The 25,004-nt window shown below is 41.7% G+C and overlaps 1 protein-coding gene across 1 annotated transcript in view; it reads right to left on the reverse strand.

Annotated features, from left to right (window-relative positions):
• LOC141054283 (voltage-gated delayed rectifier potassium channel KCNH8-like) overlaps window positions 1-25,004 on the reverse strand; it is an 883,800-nt gene that overhangs the window by 540,293 nt on the left and 318,503 nt on the right. The gene's annotated exons all lie outside the window — the stretch shown is intronic.

Here is a 25,004-nt window from a genome sequence, read left to right on the forward strand (position 1 = left end):
CTTTACTCACAGACTGGTGCACACTGATGCCCGCGTCGGTGCCAGGTCCTCCAGGTCAGGGGCTCAGCCAACTCCTAAGCAAGGTAGAGTGCACCTTTCCAACACTCCTCCCACATATGCCTTTCCTGAATGTCTCCTCACTAGCGCCTAAACTGAGGTACTTGTAGTCGTGAATTAGACTCAAGTTCCTCCTTCCAGATGTTACTTGCAACTCCACTCGTACGGCAGACAGCTGTAGCCTGCTTCGGGGACTTCCTACTATCAGGTCCCGGCTCACACACGTTGCTATTGTGCCCCCGAGTCTTAGGTGGGAATAAAGTGGTGACAACTTCTATTCCCCGGTTTCTGCTGCAGGACCATCAGCATCCATACAACTTCGGATACCGGACTCCGAACCATGTGCTTTAACTTAAGGAAGGGCTCTGCGCTCACCCTTGTCCTCACTTCTCTTCTCCCCACGTTCCGTGCTAATCTATCTCCCTTTCCAAAGAATCAGGCTTTCTCTTGTTCTTTCCGGTGCCAACAGCTGCGACTCACAACAGTCTGCTGCTGCACTTGCTTCCACTCCATCCCTCTCCGGCGATCTTCTCTCACTAACTGACCCCTTCCTAACCTTCTTTCGCTCTCTTGTGCAGTCTAAGCTCCACCCGCTTCCCCAGCACCCTTCATGAACCAAAGCAGCTGACTTACAGGGTGCTCCGCTATTCTAAGGTGTCTGTGCTGGGTGCAGGTGTTGGAGTGTGGTCAGGTGTCTCCACCTTACCTGGATAGTGGGGTACCACACCTCAGGAGGAGGTGCAGTACCTCTGTGGTGACTGAACCCTCAGGGGCGCCACAGAGTAAACTGGCCATATGGGATCTTTTGTTTTCATGGGAGATAAATAGATGGATTATGGCTGCATATTTATAGGCTAATCAGTAGAAATAACTGAGGGCCAAATAATTTACAAACTAATACAGCTGACACCAGTAGCTGTCAGGCTGCTTTTTCCAATATGAGAAACTAATGGCAGAGGTCAGTACACAAATATTGGAGCTTTGAATTAAACGGCTGCCCACAGTTACTACACACAATGATTTAGAGTATTGTTTTTGCTTCTAGTTTGCCAGGAGAATCTTGTTTCTTACATCCAACCCTGCAAGCCATTAATTTTTGTGCTTAAATTAGACAGAAATAGTATATAGATCACCGTGTCATCTGTGACTTACAAACTACAAAACTGTGCTCCACCGGGACATTTCTCTTCCCTTAATTAGCTTTTCTGCTTGTAATGTTAAATAAAAAATTAATTATTACAGTTTCGTTGTTCATTTGTTTATTATATTCATTTCTATGACAAAAATCTGAAAGAAAGGAAACCGGAGAGACACTATGTATCACATTCATCTGACCACTTAGTGGTACAAGGAAAACCATTAGCAGAAGATAACAGCAGAGAAATGATTCACGGTGAGACGCAGCAATGATCTCCTAATGAGCACGCTTAGATTTCCTTAACAAGCTCCAGAATAGGAGCAAAAATGATGGAGATGAACCTAATGACTTGCTGCTCAGTCTCAATCTCTCTGATTTGGATCTTTGTTTAACCTTTGTGCAAGGAATGTTTAAATAGGACCTGTCGCTATCTGGCCCCATCATCAATACATTAAACAGAAAAAAATGAGGCTGGAGGTTCCAGGCTGATATTTCCTGGCTTTGCTGTACAATTACGAAAGAGAAAACTGCAGTGAATTCAGTGAGGCATTCTCTGTAACATAATGACATGCAAATAAGTGCTGAAAACACACATAATAGTGTCCCAACAGAGGTAAGAAACATTGTAATCTGATTAGCATTGCACTCTTAAGAATCTCTACAGAGACAAAGCAAGATGTAATCTAGGAGATAAATGAGCAGCACATGATGACATCAGCTTGGATAAAAAGCAGTGCTGGTGAAACGGAGGCCAGGGTGTACTCGTGGCAGGGGGTCACAGTTCTGGCACACCCTGGCCCTCCGCTCTATTAACACACAGCAGTTCACTCACTTGCAAGTCAGGGTCCATTCCACACAGCCGGGAGTTCTTTTCCTTTAACATCACACAATGACAGTCAGAGTCCATGTTCAACTTTAACAAAACAATTTTACTCAGCTTGTCCAGTTTAGTCACAGAAACACAACAAGATTCTTCGCAGAATATCACCATTCCATTCCCTGTACTGTTCCTCACTTCTCCAAAAATATCCACCAGATCCGCCAGTCCCACAGCTTCCTTACTGGTCAGACTAACCAGCTTCAGGAGTTCTCCGCCCGCTTCCCTATCCGAAGGTGAAGTCGAGAAATGGCTCTTCCATTCCTTACCAGGCCCTAGGCCTCGAACATTTAGGGTTGCTCCCACAAAGTTAGCTGCTACCATCTTTAGGCTGCCAGGATATTCCTCCACCATGTGTGACTGTCAACTCTAGGCCCTGGACTGCTGGGCACCTCAGCTTAAACGTTCCTCCTGGACACCACTGTCCTGTCCTGGCTCCCGGCTCACGCTCTTTCTCCAAACTCTACTCCACACTGACTCAATCACAGGAAGCTCCCAAAACTACCCTCAGTTGGCCCCTCCTAACTAGCTAAATCCTATTGGTCTAACCTACTCCTATCTTAAGCAAGGAGTGTGGGGCATGAACTAGCCTCCGTACCCCTTACACAGGAACCATGGTCGACTGGGTGCCACGCCAAATGTGTTTCAAGCTTCCTTCAATGTTTTCTCCTTTCCCATATTTACCTGAACCACTCAAGCACCACCACTTATTGATGTGCATTAAAGGAAATCTGTCACCAGGTTTTTGCTACCTCATCTGAGAGCAGCCTGATGTAGGCAAATAGACCCTAAATCCAACAATGTATCTTTTAGATTACTGGGTGCAGCAGTTGTGATACAATCAGAGTTTTTAGATTTAGCAATGCAGCAAAGCTGAGGAAGCCAACTTTGCCCACAACACAGCTTACCCCGCCCACACCAGGCTTTCTGTGTACACAGTCTATAGACAGTGAGCTTCTTATCACCGGAAGAGGCATAGTCGGATAAGTGCCCGTGTGACAGATTGTCACAGCAATGATAATCACAAGGTAATAAAACCTTCAGTGTAAGTAAACAGCATGACACAGCCTGACATGTGACAGATTGTTGCATTCCATGTTTTAACCCCTTCCTCATGCTGTCTTCTGATTATATAGCAAAAACCTGCTGACAGATTCCTTTAACAAATTAATTGAAAAGCACAACAAATATGAAAAGCTTTAATAATTTTTTACTTCAATTTAAAAATTCTAGTGCATAAGAAAGCGTAAGAAAAGATAACAATGAGTTATATTACAATAGTAAAAAGAAATGATCAGTAATACATAGCAACACTTGTATTCCATAAATCTCAAAAGATTGCAGAGAAAGATAAACACTCCAAAAACATACTGATAGAGAATTAGGATTGTGAGTCCCGGTGTGGACAGCGATGATGATGTCAGTAAAGCACTGTGGAACACTGGTGGACACAGACAGAAGGGGGTCCCTGTGCAAGAATAATATATGGCCCCTTAGCTGTCCAGTAGCTCACCATAACTCTCAATTCCACCTGCCTTGGAAGTTGAAATGAGCCCCTTTATCTCTTGGGCCACTGTGCGGCTGCACAGGTTGAATTGATAATGACTGCCCCTGCTATGGAATATGGTGCTGCTATAAAAGTAAGTAAAATAAATAATAAATAAATATATCAGTGAATTTATAGCTATCATTATTATAGATGTGCACATATAACTATGCCTCTCAAATATGAAAGAGTATATGGTTGTTTCCGGAATTTAAAGTAATTGCCTATTTATATGGGATAGCTTATTGCCCATCTGCCGGACCCCAGTGTAAATGAGAACAAGGCTCTGGATCCTGAACACAGGGTTGTTCGGAGTCCCATCTTGGGGACTGGAAATGTGAATGGTCGACCTTTAAGGTCCCGTCACACATAGCGACGCTACAACGATCCCGACAACGATACGACATGACAGGGATCGTTGCCGCATCGCTATGTGGTCGCTATTGGGATGTCAAACAGTCCAATCTACCCAACGACGGCGCAACGATCTGGCATGCCATAGCGACCTTTGTAGCAATGTCGGTGGTTGTTGGGACCCTGTCACATAGCATGTTCCCTTGGCGATTTACACCTCGATGAGGGATGTACTGTGTGACGCTGTATTTACACAGGCGGGGATTGGGTTCCCTTTTTCACGCCCTCTCAGCTCTGATTGGTGGTCACTACTGCGTCCTGATTGGCCTTGCATTTAAAATTGAGTCTTTTGGCTAGCAGAACCTAGTAGCGATCACCGGTGTCCTATTTGCGTTCACCGGCTGCCCTAGTAGCATTCACCGGCTGTCCAAATAGCGTTCACGGGCTGTGAATCCAGATTGATTTACCCAGACGCCTACTCATTGTTGACGGTATGTATCTTTGGCGTCTATTTTGGTCTACTTGAGGGAGGGCTTTGGTTTATTCGCCTTTTGTATGGTCAGCCATTTTAGTTGGTGGACACATAACTGGCACGCCCATATGCAATTGCATGGTCAGCCATCTTGGTCAAAGCACGGTACTGCTATGCCCGGTAATACAATGGTATGCAATTGTATGGTCAGCCATTTTAGTTTGAGAAAGAACGTTACAGCCTGGCCCGGTTAATAGGATGGTATGCAATTTAGCATCACACGTACCTTGTTGTGATTTTTTAATTTTCTAACTTTTTATAATATTTCAACTTTATTTTTTGTAGTTTGCTCCATCATGAACAAGGCACAGTGTTTGGTTGTGGTGGCTGCCTTGTTGGCTGAGGAAGCTCGCCGTCGTGATGAAGCCCAGACCCTGGAGAGGCGTTCCAAAAGAAAACGTCACATGTGGACCAGAGAGTGGCTGCAGAGGAGGTCCGAATTGTCGCACATGCAGCTAGTCAGAGAGTTGCAGGACAAAAATCCACACGATTTCTGGAACTATCTGCGGATGTCTGAGGAATCGTTTATCTATTTACTGGAGCTGATTACTCCACTTATTGAAAGGAGGGATACAAAAATGCATGCTGCCATCCCTGTAGATGAAAGATTGGCAGTCACGCTGAGATTCCTGGCCGCCGGGCGCTCACTTCAGGAACTGCATTTAAAGGCCCCTCCTCAGTGTTCTTATTCCAGAGACATGCAGAGCGATTTTCCAGTGTCTACGCAGCTTCATGGATTTTCCAAAAACGGACGAGGATTGGAAACAGATTGCCTCTGATTTTGAGGAACTTTGGCAGTTTCCTAATTGTGGTGTTGCTTTGGACGGCAAACATGTCCCCATCACCCAACCGCCCAACAGCGGGTCATACTTCTTCAATTACAAGGGCTATTTTAGTATCATCCTGATGGCCCTTGTAAACGCCAAGTATGAATTTATTTATGTGGACGTCGGCATGAACGGAAGGGTTTCCGATGGAGGAGTTTTGGAGCATACCCATTTTGGAGAACGTTTATTTGGCTCTGACTTTCAGTTGCCTCCAAACTCCGACACCCGAGGAAACATGAACTTTGTTTTTGTCGGCGACAAGGCCTTCCCGCTTCATCCACATTTGCTTAAACCGTTGCCCCAAAACACTCTAACGGTAGAAAGACGTATTTTCAATTACTGCTTGTCAAGGGCACATCGAATGGTTGAAAATGCCTTTGGGATCATGGCCAATTGGTTCCGTGTATTGCACACGCCAATTAACATGAAACTGGACTCAATTGACTCTGTGGTGATGGCCTGCTGTGTGCTCCATAACTTTCTCCATCGGCGAGATTCCAGTTCGTACTGTCCGCCAGGGTTCATGGACTCAGTGGACGCAACAAATGGTGAAGTTCAGCTGGGGGAATGGCATTTGACCGCTCCCGCAATAGCAGGCCTTCGACCTTTAGGACCCGGCAGATACACCCAGGATGCCAAGACCTGCCGTGAACAGTATTGCCATTATTTCAATGGTCCTGGCGCTCTTGCTTGGCAGCATCAGCAGTGATTTTTTTTTTCTTTTACCGTGTTTAAAAATGATGTTACTTTGTTGTTTAATAAATGTTATAATAATTTTTTTTAATTCAAAAAAACTTTTTGGTGTTTTTATTTCTTTACAAAACATATGAAGGTACATACTAATCCATTTACACACATTGAGACACACAACCATAAATGTGTCTTTACCTAATAATACACATACTACACAATCACAAACTGAAACGCACACACACATTCTGTACACAATATTAATATATGCCTATGTGAAAAGTGGTTTGGTTTAGGGACGCAAAAGCGCCCCCGTCGGACCATGACTGTGTAGGGAAAACCTTTGGAGGACGCTATAGCATGTCAATAATAAATGTGGGTGGACCTGTAACATCATGGGCGTGTGTTATGACCTTACAGCAATTTTGAACATGGCGACCAGGCGGTGTTCTAGTCACTGGGGTGACGCAGAGGTGCGGTATCTCATCAGGGAGGTGGATGAGCAAAATTATGCCTGCACCCAGCCAAATCAACACCCTGTCCTCCATAAGCAGGCAGTACTGGGGAGGATTAGGCGTGGTTTGGCCAGGCAGTTTGGTGTGGATCGGTCCACCAAGCAGATAAGAAAGAAGCTGGCAGATCTGCGATACCGGTCAAGCAGCTACATTGCCAGTGTCCATGCCCTGATGGTCTCCCATCGTGGTGAGTGCACATAGTACAGACACACGAACCCCAGTATAGTCCCTGAAAAGTCCCACCCAGGACCTGCACAGACCCACATAGTACCTGCACAGACACACGGACCCCAGTATAGTCCTTGAAAAGTCCCACCCGGGACCTGCACAGACCCGCTTAGTACCTGCACAGACAACTGAACCCCAGTATAGTCCCTGAAAAGTCCCACTCGGGACCTGCACAGACCCACATAGTACCTGCACAGACACACGGACCCCAGTATAGTCCCTGAAAAGTCCCACTCAGGACCTGCACAGACCCGCATAGTACCAGTGCTATTGATAATTGTGTTTTTGTCCTCCAGATACTGAGAGCCAAGTTGGCACAGAAGAAGAAGAGCCGGAGCCACTGCCAGACACACCGGAAAACGAAGAAGAGGATGCACGAGGATCCGGGTGGAACATAAGCCCCTCATCCTCTGAAGAATCAGAGGGTGCGAGAAACCATAAGAGTTTATTAAACTAAAAAGTAACCAATAATATGTAGCATGTTTAGAATTGTAAAGTTTTACCATTTCACACCATAGAAATCCCAACACCTGAAGAGCTCCTGGAGTCACTCAGGAGAGAGACCCAAGCTGTTGAAGACCACAAACAGCTACTGTTAAGGGCGGCGGCGGCGCAACCACGCAGCGGAAGACGCCAATTTTTTTTTTATTTTTGTTTTGTTGTGTTAGTTATTGTTTTATTCTCTACATGGTCTTAAGTTGCCGAAACCCAGGCTATAAAAAAGTTTCATATCAACTGTTGTTGTGTTTTCTCTTAAAAAAGAAAAAAAAAAAACCTCGCTCACAAGAATTATAGCTTTTCATTCCTATTTAGGTTCCACTTTAATACCCAAAATAGTTTGTATTTTTATCAAAATAGGCAAAGTAAAATGAAGAATGCAGTCAATTAAAGTGCAAATACAGTAAAAGTTTATTAAAAAACAACAAACAATAAATAAAAAAGTTTTAATTATATAGTATATTTACAAAAGATTAAAAAACAATAAAATATATTTTAAAGTGGTTACGAAAAAAAAGGGAATAAAAAAAGTATAAATCTTCATATTCATTATCTAAATTTGAAAAACCACGCCTGGGCGGAGAAGATAGTTCGGAGAGAAACGATTGAGAGTAGTGAGGAAAATGGTGGTTGGGTGGCGGTTGGGGATGGTTTTGCGGTGGCCCAATCCTCCGCACTGGTGTGCTCCGCAGTGGCTCTGGAGTTTGTGTCCATGAAGGTGGCCAAGAAGGCTCACGGGCGATCAAACTTTTAACGGTAGAAGTTTCATCCAGTCGACCTGAATCCGCCTCACTCAAAGTTTGAAAAATGACCCTTTCGGCATGTTTCCTCTGGTTTGCATCCAGCTTACCAAGGCGATCAGCTGCAAAGTTGGCAAAGCTGTCCATGGCCGAACTTGCCATTATTTGGTTGGCCAAACACATCAGGTCTGGGGACGGGGGTAAAGTTCCTTTTCTTTTGCGAGCTTTATTTTGTCATCGACATACAGTAAGGGGAGCAGGTTCTTGACTCGACCCCTCTAATGCGTCCTCCATACTCCGTTCACACTCGGTGACGGTGTCACTCCCTTGCGTGGCCTGTTCTTGTTGACGTTGCTGATGTGGGAACAAAGAAACCAAAAAAAATACGTTAAGCAAAGAATGGCAAATATGTCACAAATTTCTATGACTGGTGGTCCATATGCTAATGTTTTAGATTAAATATTTTTCACAATAAATACGGCATGTACATGCAAAATAATAATTCACTTTTTTTTGGAAAAAAGAAGGTACTTACATCTCCAACAGGGGAGTCTGGATCTTTCTCGATCTCTGTGTCAGGTTGCACATTCGGCCGCATGGAAGACACTGTCTTCCTCGGAAGTTCCTGGTCACGGGTGAAGCCGAGTAGGTCGTAGTACCACAGCGAGGGCACATAAACCTTATCTGTGCCGGCACCCGACTTCCTCGACTTCTCCACCTTGTTCAGCTCCTTTTTATAAACGGTGCGGAGAGACTGGATTTTTTTCCTAACAAGAGTTTTGTCCACCTTCTCGTTCGGGTTATGACGCTTAAAGAGGCAAATCATCTTCTCATACGCCTCCCTTTTTTTGATCCTATTACTGTACTCGGCGGACTTTATTTTCCAAAGACATGGAAGTGACCGATACAGCTCAATCATCTCCCGAACGAACTCCTCACTATTGTAAGACATCTGTAAATAAAAAAAAAGTTAACAAACTACGAACATGAATGGAACTTTGTTTAAAGTATACCACAAAAAAAAAAATAATTACAGAAAAATACAGGGTGTTGGGTGTGTTCACTTCATACAGCCTAAAATGGCTGCCCATGCATGACCCTTTGTTCTCACAAAGAAAAGAAGAAAAAAAAAAACACCCTCCCATCATAGCAACTGGAGCACAAATTTAAAAAGAGTTTAAAAAAAATAAAACAAAAAAAAAATTATATATATGTGGAAACGCTGTTGAGACCCCAAAATATACCTACTATAAACTAGCTATAGAAGCAATGCTGATGGTAAAGCAGATGAGACAATGTGGAATCGCAGCCGTTGGACGCAAACAGGATCTGAACTAGGACACACCCGGGTCAGGAACAAAGAACTGAAGCGCTACTATGTTAGCTTCTTTTAAAGGAAAGCTCACCAATCAGGACGCTGTAGTGACCACCAATCGGAGCAGAGGAAAGCGTGGAAACGGGAACGCAAATCCACGCCTTTGTCTTGCTTGTGAGTCGCTAACGAGGTCTTTGGGCTAGGTGTCAAACGTGACGATACAAGCGACGCTGCGGGAGATGAGCGACCAAAAAAATGTCCAGACATTTCGGGCACGATCAGCGATACCCTGCAGGGGGGCTGGTCGCTGGTCACTGTCAAACACAGCGATCTCGCTGGTGAGATCGCTATAACGTCACAATATTAGTGACTCAGTAGCGATCTCGCTAGCGATCTCACTTAGCGTGACAGGGCCTTTACTCTATTCATTATCTATGGAACGGCTGAAGAATGCTGAAAACAGTAATTTGCTATCTCCAGCAGTGGAGTGGAGGTTGAGCATGTGCAACTCTGGTTCATTCAAGACCGGGTTCAGCAGACTATGGCCCCATTCTCAGGATTGCAGGGGATCCCAATGATCAGACCTCCTGCCAGGCTTATTAAAAATGGATAGGAGATAACTTTTAATTTTGAGAATATCCCTCTACAGCCCCTCATGCCATTTTATTCCTTTTTATACAGTAATTTCCATATCAGAGGAAAGAAGAATAGCATATTTCCCAGAATCATGGTTAGGCAAGCATGAATAGAGCACCATATCAGGTTCCCCTCCATAGAAAAAAAGTCTAGGGTGTTCCTTGCCACTTTTTAGCGCTACAACACCCATAGCCTTTAATGGAAAGAGTTACATGTGCGCAGGGTCTGCTCCTCTATGGAGTGCTGATTGGTGGAAGGGAGCTTCCCTATTCTCCCGATATGTGGAAATCCTGGTGGTGAACTCTACATCTCTTAGATATTGATAGCACATACTTTTGATATGCTGCTACAAAACTTCCATTAGGTAATACCCCTTTAAGGTTTATCATGGCCCGTATAGGTCGCTCAATTTGACAAAATGGCTCTCAGACCAGAAATGGTTGTGCACTCCTGTTTTAAGGGTTTGAAGGACTATGCAGAAATTTTGTAAAATCGATGGCCCGAGTTCATTTCTTTTAACCAAACTCAAGCAAAACTCTTGAGATATGGAGCTTTAATGAGATCTCTTACATCTAGTTTAGCATTTGCAGGGGGTCATAGTACATAGAGTCTAATCACTGTGACCCCCTGTAAAAGCTAAAGTAGAGGTAAGAGATCTCTTTATGCCAAAGACCATCACAAATGAGAACATCTGCTGTCTCTGTGAGGCAAAGATTCCTTTTATGTTATCCACATTATTTTCCTATTTTGTCACCATTTTCAATTCAAGAGTCTCCATGAGGCAACGGGAGTACATCTTTTTTTGTTATCTATGTTATGTTCCTATTTATATTTTTTTATTTTTTTTGTAGATTTAATATAAGGGGTCACTTTGACCAAAACGACCACCCATCAGTAAATATTCATAGATAGGCAATCAGTAAATAGACTGTTTACACAGAGAGACGACTGAGAACGATGATCTTTGTGCAGCACAAAAGACTATTGGTACTGTCACACTTAGCGATGCACCAGCGATCCCGACCAGCGATATGACGCGGCCAGGATTGCTGGTGCATCGCTAAGTGGTCGCTAGTGAGCTGCCACACAGGCAGATCTCACCAGCGACATCGCAGGGGACGGGGGTCGTTACTTACCTGTCAGACGCGGCGATCCTGACGTCCTCCCGCCCGCGTACACGCGTCGCTCGTCGGCGCCACAGGAAGCCCAGCAGGAAGCTGACGACAAGAAACGGCCCAGGACGTTCTCGCGCGATCAGCGATAATCAGCGGGGGAGCCGGTCGGAGGTAAGTATCACACATAGCGATATCGCTAGTAATTACGCTGCTACGTCACAAAACCGGTGACGTTATAGCGATATTGCTAGCGATATCGCTTAGTGTGACAGGCCCTTATTTCACCCAATGAATGAGCGTTTGGTTTACTTTACGCTGCAACAGCGTCGGACTGGCCCACCGGAGAACCGGAGGATTCTCCGGTGGGCCCTGGCATCTGGTGGGCCCTGGCACCTGCTGGCATACAGGGCCAGCAGTTGCCTAGGGCCCCCGCTGCTCCAGGGGCCCCCAGCCAGTGGTGTTTCGCACACCATGCAGCTGCTATGGGGGCCCCTGCCAGTGGAGCAGCAGCGGGTGTCAGGAGGCAGGAGCCCCTGTCCCCGCTGCTAAAGAGAAATGAATATTCACTGCAAAGCAGTGAATATCATTTCAGGTCTCCACCCCCAGAGGCCCCGCCCCCAGCCCAGTAAGCCGCTCTGCATCAGGGCCGGCGCCGCCCTTAGTCCCCTCTGCTCCTGACTCACAGCCAGTGGGCGATGACGTCACTACATCGCGCACCCGCTGTGTGTCTGGCAGAGGGGGCAGCTCCTGACACTGAAGCCGGGATCAGCGTGGGAGCGAGGAGGAGAGGTGAGTATTGTGTTTTTTTTTTTTTTTTTATATCTCTCTCACTCTCTCTATCTGTCTCTATCTATCTATCTCTCTCTATATATCTCTCTTTCTCTATCTCTCTTATATCTATCTATCTTTCTATCTCTATCTATTATCTATATCTATCTATATCTATTATCTATATCTATCTATTTCTATCTCTATCTATCTATCGCTCTATCTTTATATCTATCTTTCTATCTCTACATCTATCTCTATATCTATCTATCTATCTATCTATCTCTATATCTATCTATCTTTCTATTATGTCTATCTATCTATCTCTATATCTATCTATCTTACTCTATCTATCTCTATATCTATTATCTCTATATTTATTATCTATCTAGCTACCATCTATATCTATCTATCTTTATCTATATATATCTCTATCTAATATCTATATCTATCTATCTCTATACCTATCTATCTATCTATCTATCCGTTATCTATCTCTATATCTTTTCTCTGTATATCTATCTATCGCTCTATCTCTATATCTTTCTATCTCTATATCTATATATCTATCTATCTCTATATCCATCTCTCTGTATATCTATCTATCGCTCTATCTCTATATCTTTCTATCTCTATATCTATATATCTATCTATCTTTCTCTATCTATTTATCTCTATATCTTTTCTCTGTATCTATCTCTCTCTATATCTATCTATCTCTATATATATATCTATTATCTCTATATCTATATCTATTTCTCTCTATATCTCTCTCTATATCTATCTATTTATCTCTATCTCTATATCTATCTCTATATCTATCTATCTTTCTCTATCTATCTATTTATCTCTATCTATTATCTATCTCTATCTATCTATCGCTCTATCTCTATATCTATCTTTCTATCTCTACATCTATCTCTATATCTATCTTGCTATCTATCTCTATATCTATCTATATCTATATCTATCTATTATGTCTATCTATCTAGCTATCTCTATTATCTATATCTACCTATCTCTATATCTTTCTATCTTACTCTATCTCTATATCTATCTGTTATCTCTATATTTATTATCTATCTTTATCTATCTCTATCTATTATCTATATCTATCTCTCTATCTATCGATCTCTGTATCTATCTCTCTCTATATCTCTCTCTCTATCTACCGCTCTCTCTATCTCTATCTATCTTTATATCTATATCTATCTATCTATCTCTATATCTATCTATTATCTCTATATCTATCTACCTATCTCTATATCTATCTCTATATCTATCTCTATATCTCTCTCTCTATAGCTATCTATATATTATCTCTATATCTATCTATCTCTATATCTATCTATCTAACTATCTCTATATCCATATCTATCTCTATATCTATCTATCTCTATATCTATCTATCTCTATATCTATCTTTCTATCTAACACTATATCTCTGTATCTATCTCTATATCTCATTATCTATCTATCTCTATCTCTCTCTTTATCTATCTATCTATTGATCTATCCATCTATCTCTATATCTATCTCTATATCTATCTATTATCTCTATTATCTATATCTATCTATCCATCTATCCATCTAGCTATCTCTATCTATCTCTATATCTCTCTCTATATCTGTCTATCTTTCTAACTCTATATCTATCTATCTCTATACATATCTCTATATCTAGCTATTATCTCTATATCTATCTCTATATCTATCTATCTCTATATCTATTATCTCTATATCTATCTATCTCTATATATATCTCTATATCTATTTTTATTTATAGCCATCTATCTATATATATTTATCTCTATATCTATCTATATATGTCTATATTATTATTATTATTATTATTATTATATCTGTATATCTCTATCTATTATCTATCATGTATCTCTATCTATATATCTATCTCTATATCTTTCTATCTATAGCTATCTATCTCTATATCTATCTATCTATCTATCCATTATCTATTTTCTATCTATCTCTATATCTATCTACCTATCGATCTATCTATCTATCTATATTTCTTTCTATATCTATCTTTATATCTATCTTTATATCTATCTCTATCTATCTCTATGAATCTTTCTATCTATATCTATCCATTATCTACTTTCTATCCATTATCTACTATCTATCTCTATATCTATCTATTTCTACATCTATCTTTCTATCTATATCTATCTAACTCTATATCTATATATCTATATAGCATTATACCCTATGAGGGGGTGCATTATTCCCTATGAGGGGGGCAGTATTATACCCTATGAGGGGGCAGCATTATACCCTATGAGGAGGCAGCATTATACCCTATGAGGAGGGCAGCATTATTCCCTATGAGGGGGGCAGTATTATACCCTATGAGGGGGGCAGTATTATACCCTATGAGGGGGGCAGTATTATTCCCTATGAGGGGGTGCATTATTCCCTATGAGGGGGGCAGTATTATACCCTATGAGGGGGGCAGTATTATTCCCTATGAGGGGGTGCATTATTCCCTATGAGGGGGGCAGTATTATACCCTATGAGGGGGGCAGTATTATACCCTATGAGGGGGTGCATTATACCCTATGAGGGGGTGCATTATTCCCTATGAGGGGGGCAGTATTATACCCTATGAGGGGGGCAGTATTATATTCTATGAGATGGCTGCATTATAAGCTATGAGATGGCTGCATTATACTATGTGAGGGGGCTGCTTTATATTCTATGAGGGGGCTACCCCAACTCCTGCTACATAATTAAGACATGTACAACCTTATATTATACCCGGATATTAGCGTGTTTTACCGCATAATTGGTGGTCTGGTATTTAACACCTACATGCACCTACATAGTGGGCCCCAAGAATGATTTTCTCTGGTGGGCCCAAGGTGTTCCAGTCCGACGCTGCGCTGCAAGATTACTGGGAAATGAGTGTTCTTAGGAAAGCTTGTTATTAATGATAATCTCTCAGTGAAAGTAGACTTTTAGAGAACAAAATTAATTTAAAAAAATTGCATAACTGAAAGAAGGACAGAGAAATAACTGTTTCTCTGACAATCATCTTGCCTCTGGGAAAATTTTATATTAAATTCTAATCATTAAATGTAAAATAAGAATAATGATCATACTTCAGATCCCCGTTCTGGCTCATATCAGGCAGTACAAGCAGCAAACTTCTCTTTGACATCCAAATTAAGCATTAGGAGGAAACCTCTTTGAAAAAAAGGGCTGCTTGGCTTTAAGACACCATTCGTTCACTTGCATTATTTTGTGCCAGAAGTGTGATAGTACAGATGCAAAAAGGTTTGAATGGAAAAGTAGTGCATGAGTAAGAGAGTAAGGCTAAGTGCACACGTACCGGAACTCTCGCAGAAATTACAGCGAGAATTCCGGAATTCCATTCCGCTGGAAAATCGCATTTTAAATTCCCACGATTTTCCCGCGGAAAAACTAGCATTTTGCAGGCGTATTTAGCTTGCAAAATCCTAGCGTTTTCCAAGCGATCTGTAGCATCGCTTGGAGAACTGATTGACAGGTTGGTCACACTCGTCAAACATAGTGTTTGACAAGTGTGACCAACTTTTTACTACTGAGGCCGCCTATGCAGCATCAGTAGTAAAAGATAGAATGTAAAAAAAAATAAAAAATAGTGTTATTCTCACCTTCCGGCGTCCCACGCATCCGTTCCCAGTAATCCTTTGCGAAAATGCCCGCAATGGCGTCTGTTCTCGCGGGATCGCGATGTCTCGCGGTAATTCGTGATGACGTCACGCGAATGACCGCGAGACTTCGCGATCCCGCGAGACTGGACGTCATCGCGGGCATTTTCGCAAAGGATTACTGGGACCGGGAGCGTGGAGAGAGGCGGGAATGCTGCGCGGGACGCCAGAAGGTAAGAATAACAATATTTTTTATTTTAAATTCTATTTTTTACAGGGATATGGTACCCAAAGCCCGGAGGACATTCTCCTCTCCTCCGGACCGTGGGTACCATCCGCAATTGTTCTGCTTACTTTCCGCATGGTGTGCACAGCCACATGCGGGAAGTAAGCGGAACAATGCATTCCTATGGATGCGGGATCGCCGCGATTCCGCAAATTAATGAGCATGCTGCGTTTTTTACCGCAAAGCGATTCCGCCGCGGTAAAAACCGCAGCATTAGCACAGCATTGCGGAATCCCATAGGAATGCATGGGATGCTTATTTTTCGCGTTTTCGCTGCAAAATCGCGCGGTTAAAACCGCCGCGGAAACGCGAAAAAAACGCCACGTGTGAACTCAGCCTAAGGCCGGGGTCACACTGCGTTATGGCAGTCCGCTAGATGGACTGCGTTACACTGCGGCATAACGCGGTGTAACGCAGTCCGTTAACACTGCCATAGACCCCCATTGTCTGGCGCATCGCGACGCATGCCGTAAAGCGGCACGCGTTTGTGATGTGCCATCATTCAGTGACGGAGCCTCAGACGTGGGCTGCAGCGTCTGAGGCTCCGTCACCACTAGCACAGATGAATAATTTGCGCTAGCGGGTATAGCATAACACGATCGCGTTATGCTATACCATTTAAGCAACCCATCAACGCTATGCGTTGAACAGGCTGGTTAAATATAATGTGAACCTGGTCTAAGTCTGCAGTCACACCTTCAGTATTTGGTCAGTTTTTTACCTCAGTATTTGTAAACCAAAGCCCGGAGTGGGTGATAAATGCAGAAGTGGTGACGTGTTTCTATTATACTTTTCCTCTGATTGCTCCACTCCTGATTTTGGCTTACAAATACTGAGGTAAAACAACTCACCAAATACTGAACATGTGCACATGGCCTTACTGTTTTTGTACTGGAAGGCTGCATTTACATAGGATGACCATGGTCTTAGAATAAGTTGTTCAGACAGGACTTCACATCCATGGACAGTTGGAGAATATGGCACTCCTTGGTAACTGAAGGTGCTTGGATAGGATCCCAATTTGTCAATACTAAGTAGTAAAGATAAAGCTTTACACACACACTGCCCTTGAGAAAGCACATCCGCAAAATGTGCGTCGGGGCATTGGTGGTATCACGGACGGGGGGTGGCTTACTACATCATGGGCAAGCTTTACACTTTATCTTTCTCCATGTGGTTGGTTTCAAATGTTTTTTTTTTACTTTATGCACTTGCTTATCATTTCTTATATTCCTGGCTATATTGGTTTATCTATATTTATTACTGTTATTACTACCCGCAGCCTGATATTACTCCGCTTTACCACCTATGTTGACTTGATTACTTCCTCTTTTTTGATCCCTCTCACATGTATCATGCCTACCTTTGATTCATGTCTTTTTTACTGTGTATTACTATTTGAATAACAACTTCTTATTTTATCTATATCTTTATTATTTTTTTCTTTGAGTGGTGTGTTTTGGATACTTTGGTACCCTTTTAGGTTATATGTAGTAAAGAAAAAGCGCTGGATTTTTTTCTTTACCATTTATGACTGCACATCCACAGAAACACGTCACCACTTCTGTATTCATCACCCACTCCTAGTTTTGGCTTACAAATACTGAGGTAAAATACTGACCAAATACTGAACGTGTGAACGTGGCCTCATTCCACCTTAATGATTCCTCCATGGGATGTGAATAATATTGACATTCAATTCCTAAATAATTGTGTAACCTGCATAAATAACTCTGTAGTACAGTATCTAAATATCAGTGCCAATTTGTAAACCAGGCTCAGCAGAAATATCTGCAGTCATTCTATGTAACTGCAGAATCGCGTGAGTGTGCAATGCACACTGTCAAGATCTCCTCTATCTGGAATGCGAGTAGGCAGCACATGAGCACAAGTATGTGATTTCCACAGTTGTCATCATGTGTATTGAGAGAAGCACATAAAGCTCTAGTCGGCACAGGACTGCAACTATAGAATTGAATAATTCTAAACTAGTCCAACAAAAAAACTACAAATTGCAAATAATTCTAATCTATATGGAGGAAAACTGTTTTAAGGCTCATTTAGACACGCTGAAAATCAGGTACAAACATTTGTTAGAATATTGGTCCAGGTATTATTGGCTTGTGTGAACATGCCGGAATTCACAAAATGTTTCTAGACCAAGTGATTGTATCATTCATGCCACCATTAAAATCATCATTATTGGCAGCACCTCATTGATATGTGCTGCCGATGTGCTGCAGATACTGATAATAATCTATGTACACTGAACAATCAGTTCTGTGCACCAATAATTCAGGTTGACATGTCTAAACAAGCCATTGAATGATCACAATCTGCTTGGATATAGACGATTGCCGGGTGTTTAGCAGGTGTACATTAGACTTGGTGTGAGTAGATTACACATAGCCTACATTCTCCACAGGCAACAAGTCTATCTTAGATTCATTTCATTTACAACTGTGAGACAGAAATCAAACTTGGGTATTCGCCTGCAGAAGTATTTAGAGGTTTCAATTATTCACTCTTCATTTTCAATAAAAAGGAGCTATTTTATCAGCCATACTTCTCCATGGATGACATCACAATCTGCCTTAAGGACTCTGCCAGATATTCTCTGGAGATTTTAGAGACAGTGAGGAGGTGTCTCCTTGGTAGCTGCCACTGTTTCCAGATAAAGTCTTCGAAACCAGAGAAATGAGGAATCACAATTGATCATTTCACTTCAATTTGCCAATAACTCATCATTGTCCAAGAAGGAGACCACCAAAGTCGTAAATCACCACTTTTGTTAAAACAGGGTAAGGAACCAAGACAATTTATCCTAAAATGAAGCTGCTGAGATAACAGCAGAACAGCAATACGTGCGGACAGCTTTCAGTGTTATATATTATCAAAGCGGCAACAACAGCACCTGTGTTTCCTAATGATATAAGTTCTAAATATACAAAAACACCTCATCCAAACAATGTTTTCATGATCTGAAGATGTTGAAGAATTTTAGAAATCCTTCATATTTGCCCCTATAATTCTGCAGGATGTCACTTTATTTAAAATGCTAAAGTTATTTCTATCAAATGTACAGTACTACTATTCATATTATAATAACAGTATGTGAATATAGTGAAAATAAAATCATTATTGGACCATTAGTGCCCTCAAATAACTCCAAGTAGATGCAGTAGCTCCATGAGACAAAAGCCTACAGAGGAGGTATCGACAACGCAGGCGGAAAACACTAAATTATGCGTAGTCTAATATATCTAGCATTTAATAGTTCTGCAAAAAGTCTGAGCATGAGAGGTGAAAATGATTATGATGAAAGACAAATGATCTGTGGAAGCAATGGGATTAAAAAATTAAGGGGCTATCTGGGACAGTGAGAGGAAAAGCATTATAGAAACACGTCACAACTTTCTGTATTTTTCAACCACTCCTTGATTTGGCTTATAACCTGAGATAAAAAAAAACGTACCAAAAACTCAACGTGTGCACATGGCCTTAAACTGGTGGGGGTCACTCAGAGATTGGATTTTTATGATAGCCATATTACCTCTAGTGTTCATTTACATGAGCAGATAATTGTTTATATAGGATGAGAAGCATGAATGAAATGGTTGAATAGTGATCATCATCGTAACATCGACCATCATGCACCGTGTTCACACAGACAGATTATTGGACGTGTAGTTATGTGCTCATGGTTCAAAACCCATAAGTGATATTTTTTATTTCAAATACACAAATTCAGTTTTTGTACATACATTTCGGTTGATAATGTACAAAGAAAATCGAATTAGCGAAACAATTTTTTTTATAATCACGAATATAAATATATCTGTTTCAATCCTCTAACTGCTACACAACTATTATTGCCTTGGAGCACGGTTAACCCTATCAGTGAGTCCGACTTTCAACTTTTTGCGAGTGAAATCTTTGAATGAGAAAACAATCTTTATTTGCATTACACAATTTTCGAAAGTTGAATGAGAATTTTTTTACTCACCCAAGTGACTTTATACATGATAAACACATCGTTCAGTTGCTCAACCCATTAACATTACATAATTATTGTGAACAATGGGGGAATGCGACAGATTATCGTCCGGGGTAAATGCATCTTGCCTGCATATAGTAAAGATGGAAATAGTACATTTTCTGATATACAGAAATTTGTAGTAAAAAAAGAGCAAGTTTGATGCTCGGCAGTGTAGTTCAGAACTGATTTTTGACATTGTGTAATTTAAAGAAGCACTCCAGCAATGATTGCAATTATCTGTACATATAACGATAATTCACTATCACTATTCTAGTTGTGTAATTGGTTTCATCCTGGCTCAGTTCCATCCAACCACCCCCGAGCCTTCATTACCGGCAGCTGTTTCATGTAATCTCCAGTCTGACAACCAAATCTGTTATTCAGATGTGAAGACATTTAAGGTTGTATCTACACTGCACAAAGTGCACCATTAAACGACCGCCAACCACCAACATGTTTACTGGTTATTTGATTGTTTAGAGAGTCTGACTAGAGATGAGCGGACTCCTGGATGTTCTCCTTTGGGTTCGGTTGAACAGTTACAAAAGTTTGGGTGCGGGTACCAGAACAGTACCCGGACCCAAACCCGAACCTGGACCCCATTAACTTGAATGGGGGCCCGAACATCCAGTGTTTGCCACACTGTCATGTGCATGACAGCGCAGCAAACACCGATTCTAATCGGCGTTGAAATACTCCCCGCCGGTTAAAGAAGACAGTGTGAGGGCTCAGCTGTGATCGGAGATATAAAGTTTACCTCCAGTCACTAGTGTCAGCTGATGGGACTACTGATCCCATCATCAGACACCTGCAGCCACTAATAACAGTGAGAACAGGAGCAGTGGATGGGAGTATTCATTAGCTGCTCCTGCACTATAAATAAATAATTTTTTTAAAAAACCTGGTGTGGGTCCCCCTGCATTTTTGATAACCAGCTAGGCAAAACTCACAGCTGGGGGCTGCAACCCTCAGTTGTCAGCTTCTGCAAGGCTGGCTGTCAAAAATAGAGGGGTCCCCACACTGTTTATTTAAATTATTTAAATAAATAATAAAAAAACAGCGTGGTGTCCCCCTCATTTTTGACAACCAGCCTTGCTAAAGCAGACAGCTGGGGGCTTGTATTCTCAGGCTGGTAAGGAGCCATGGATATTTCCCTCTCAGCCTAAAAATAGCAGCCCACAGATGTGCCAATTCTGGTGATTTGCCTGGCTCTTCCTACTTGTCCTGTAGTGGTAAGTGGGGTTAATATTTGTGGGGTTAATGTCACCTTTGTATTGCCAGGTGACATCAAGCCCACTGATAAGTAATGGAGAGGCATCTGTGAGACACCTATCCATTACTAATCCTATAGTTACATGGTAAATAAACACACAGCCAGAATAAAGTCATTTTTTAGAAATAAAACAAAACACAGTTTTCTATTTTTATTTAAAAATAACAAACAGTTATAATCACCTAACGCCCAAATCCACCAAAGCCCTCGATCTCCTGTAATAAACCAAAAATAAAAAAACAACAATATACCATACCTGTCTATTGTTCTGTCCCACACCATAATACAAGTCTGGGGGATAAACAGTTTTCCACCTGGACGGTGCAAAGATGCGACCGTCCAGGCAGAGAACCACTGGTGACTGAACTGCTGCGAGTGCAGCCTGAGTGACTGGTGGTGACATCATCAAGGTTACCTTGGGTCACTGAGGCTCCATTCCCAGCCCGGCTGGGAATGGAGCCTCCGTGACCGGAGCAGTTCAGTCACCAGTGGTTTTTAGCCTGAGCGGTCACATCTTGGCACCATCTAGGTTGAAAACTGTTTATTCCCATACATGGATTAGGACGTAAATAAAAATGGAAAACTGTGTTTTGTTTTATTTCTAATAAAGGATTTTATTCTGGCTGTGTCTTTATTTACCATGTAACTATGGGATTAGTAATGGATTGGTGTCTTACAGACGCCTCTCCATTACTAATCCATGGGCTTGATGTCACCTCACAACACAAAGGTGACATCAACCCCACAAATATTAACCCCACTTGCCACCGCTACGGGGCAAGTGGGAAGAGTCGGGCAATGTGCCAGAATTGGCGCATCTAATAATGTGTCTTTTCTGGGTGGCTGCAGTTTGCTATTTTTAGGCTGGGGGGGCAATATCCATGGCCCCTTACCAGCCTTAGAATACCAGACCCTAGCTGTCTGCTTTAGCAAGGCTGGTTGTCAAAAATGAGGGGGAGCCATGCTATTTTTTTATTATTTATTTAAATAATAAAAAAACAGCATGGGGACCTCTATATTCTTGATAGCCAGCCTTGTTGAAGCTGACAGCTGAGGCTTGCAGCCCCAGCTGTGAGTTTTGCCTGGCTGGTTATCAAAAATACAGGGAGACTCATGCTGTTTTTTTATTATTTATATGAAGAAAAGCTGCTAATACTATACAGTAGTGCTAGAAACAGAGGTGGGGACATTTTCTTAGTACTTACAAAAATCTATAATGAATATATGGACGATTTTGACTGAAGTGTGAGCGGACATGATAATGCCCATAGAGCTTTCCAGTGTGGACATAATGTCATTTCAGCACATAATGACAATGCTATAACAAATAGGCAATCTAGAGTAAGCACAAAGATTCCGTATCTAACAGGACCGAGAGAAATATTGGGAAGCTGAAAATGATATTTAACCCCACAATACATCCCATCTGTGTGTAATGACTAATTCGTACAAACATCCAAGCCCGAAACCACCGAGGGAAAGATTCACTGAACTGCAGACATTGGAAGAGAATTTGGAAGCTTTGCTAATGCTCGCTGCCAGTTTGTGTGATATAGAGCATCAAAGCACAGCGTGAACCTAATCCAGTAAGTAACTAACAGATACAGCGCTGCAGCCTCATACTTACATCTGCTAGACCTGCAGGAACAATGTACAATAGTTATTGTGCAGATAAGGTGGGTCAACCTTGTCTAGTTGGCTATTCGTTAAAGTGCATATAACAAGTACCTATGTGATTCGTCAAATAGCGGCTGTAGGTAGAATAGCCCAAATGGCTTGTCCCTGTGCCACATACAGGATGCAATTATTTTTTATTCATATAGCGCCAACATAATCCAAAGCACTTTGCATTTTAGATGATCCTCAAGCAGAGTCATGGCCATGTTAATTGTAATACAGAGTTCCGATTGGCACATATTACGCCATGGTAAAAACTACATATGACAAAGGGACTTCATCCTGACCACATAGTATACAGCTGAGAGGTTGTAAACTTCTATGAAATCGGAGGCATATAAAAGAAAAGTATATAAAGTAACACTATAAAAGACAGTGCACAAGATAAATGAGTACATCCCAACAGATTTTTCAGAAACCACTTAAGTTCCTCTTAGAATCAACATTTTCTATCAGATACCATACTATAAAATACTACTAAAATTTGGGTCATTAACTGCGAACAATATTTATTATTTTTCACCCCCCATAAATAAATTTTGTATTCAAAGCCATATTGCAAAAATCTCATATTCAAACAGATTCTCCAGTGGAAGGTTCCCTTTAATGATGCAGATGGAGGCACTGTGGACAATGTCTGGCCTAACATCCAGCGGTGTCCGTCTTAATAAGTATGCATAAAAGTACCGTTGGCCATAGTTTTGTGCACCTCAGAAAAGAAGCATACTGCTGAACAGAGGCCAGATGGCATCTACAGTAACTCTGCCGCCTCATTATAGTGAATGGATCCCTAGGGGGTTTCATGTGAATAACGTTATTCGGAGATTTAGATGGAAACCTCAAAGTAAGTGCTCAGCATAGAGCAAAGGATAAATGTGATGTAGAAATGTTATGTAAAATATTCTCAATAAAAGCTTCAATTCAATCCACAAAAACAAAACAAGTCCCCACTTAGGTCCATCATCCATCAATGGAAAAAGAATAGACTTCCACGTTACTGGTAGCACAAATACTCTGGAAAGCGATATGGCTCCTAACCCCCCACAAAAGAAATTCAACGAATTCAGCGCTCCCAAATCCAAATGGCCTCTTCCCTTTGAGCCCCTCAGTGTGCCTAAACCACATTTAGCATCCACATGTTTAGCATTTCTGAAGCAATGAGAGCCTGCCTAATTTACCGATGCATGTATCCAGAAGCAGGAGCTGGGCATAATGTATGGGTAATACAATGTTCAGGAACTACAATGGCAGATTTGCAATTTTGACTCATCAACATCCACTGCTGCTTGTTTCTAAAAAACACCCATGGAGTAAAAATTGTCACTACACCTGTAGATAAATTACTACAGGGGTTCAATTTCCAAAATGAAGTCAAAGTCACTTGAGGGGAAAATCTGCTCTTCTGGCACTTAGGGGCTCTGTGTATGAAGTCCTTAGACTGATCTATGAAAACTTGTACTCCAAGAGTCAAATAGAGCTCCTTCTTCCCTCCTGAGTCTTGCACTGTGGCTAAGCAGTACTGTACACAGGCACATATAGAGTATTGCCACGTATATAATGGCTTCATAGCACTTGGAAGAAGTTTAAATTTGTAATATATCCAATTATACATACAGGAGTTATGAAGTGATGCATGTTCTACATTGATGAATACGATCTTACAGCCTACAAAAGTGCTTCCAATGATGATACAATTGAAGGAGCCAAAAAAGTCACAAATGATTATACAGCCATTCTGACTTAGAATTCCAAAGTAAGTATACCAACCTCATCAGGTCTAAAGGATCTATTTATGCAGTTTGTGTTGTGACATCTGTTAACAGATCCACTTTAAATAGAACCTGTGATGTAATTCACACAGCATAAAGCATAGGCGGCATGAATTGGAGACTGGATTCCTCATTACAGACATCTACACTGGGACATTTCAGAGAAAACATAGATGTGAACGGGACTGGAGATAAAACTGATTAAGACGACTAGTCAAGGGAGTGGATCTGCTCCGTTTTTTTCCTGCCTTACGCTTCATAATTGACAAGTCTACACAATAGGCTGAGATCTGCCAGTTAAGCAGAGCTGGAAGAAACGGTGGTGCTGCCATTACAGTAAGGGCCCAGGTCACACATAACGACTCACCAGCGATCCCGACTACGATATCAAAGTGTCAGGATCGCTGGTGAGTCGCTATGTGATCGCTGGTGAGCTGCCAAACAGACAGCTTCACCAGCGATCAGCACAGC

Source organism: Dendrobates tinctorius, unplaced genomic scaffold, assembly GCF_039654945.1.
Source record: "Dendrobates tinctorius isolate UK_male_01 unplaced genomic scaffold, ASM3965494v1 ptg000177l, whole genome shotgun sequence".
Classification (NCBI taxonomy): domain Eukaryota; kingdom Metazoa; phylum Chordata; class Amphibia; order Anura; family Dendrobatidae; genus Dendrobates; species Dendrobates tinctorius.